The sequence below is a fragment of the Garra rufa genome, chromosome 2 (genome assembly GCF_049309525.1).
Source record: "Garra rufa chromosome 2, GarRuf1.0, whole genome shotgun sequence".
In the NCBI taxonomy this organism is placed as follows: domain Eukaryota; kingdom Metazoa; phylum Chordata; class Actinopteri; order Cypriniformes; family Cyprinidae; genus Garra; species Garra rufa.
In genome coordinates this window covers 71,129,414-71,129,988 of record NC_133362.1, presented here as the reverse complement: position 1 = coordinate 71,129,988, position 575 = coordinate 71,129,414, and positions in this window count along the sequence as shown.

Sequence of the window (575 nt, the reverse complement as noted above, 5' to 3'; positions counted from 1 at the left end):
ACGAGCCCTTATTCCACAGATAAAGTGAATAATATCACGTTAAGCGTTTTCTCCCCCATATAAGCCCATTATAAGGAAACAGCTTAACGTGGTTTAACTTACCTCAACAGCGACCAGGGAAAACCAAACTTCTGTTAAATTTTACTTATAATAAATACTTGCTGCTGTCAAAAGAACGAGCTCTTATTCAGCATATAAAGTGATCGCCCCCGTAAAAGTCCATTATAAAAAACCATGTAAAGCTTTTTCCTTAAAGGAGAACTCCGGTGTGATATTGACCTAAAGTGTATTGAATCATGATACCGAGTGTGAACGTACCTTGCATATTTCATCTTGGTTTGTGTCCAGCTGTCCGAAATCTGGGGTCAGTTAGCCGATGCTCACAACAGGCTGTCTATGAGAGTGAACAGGGCATCGGAAAAGCCATGTAAATAAATCACTGTTTTACGCCATTTACGAGGCACAAAGTAGCTCCACACTTCATCGGTAGACTTCCTAGGGCCCTGACATTTAAAACGAGACATTGAGAACTCAGAAAAAGCACCGGTAGTTTATTTACAAGTAGATTTATACAG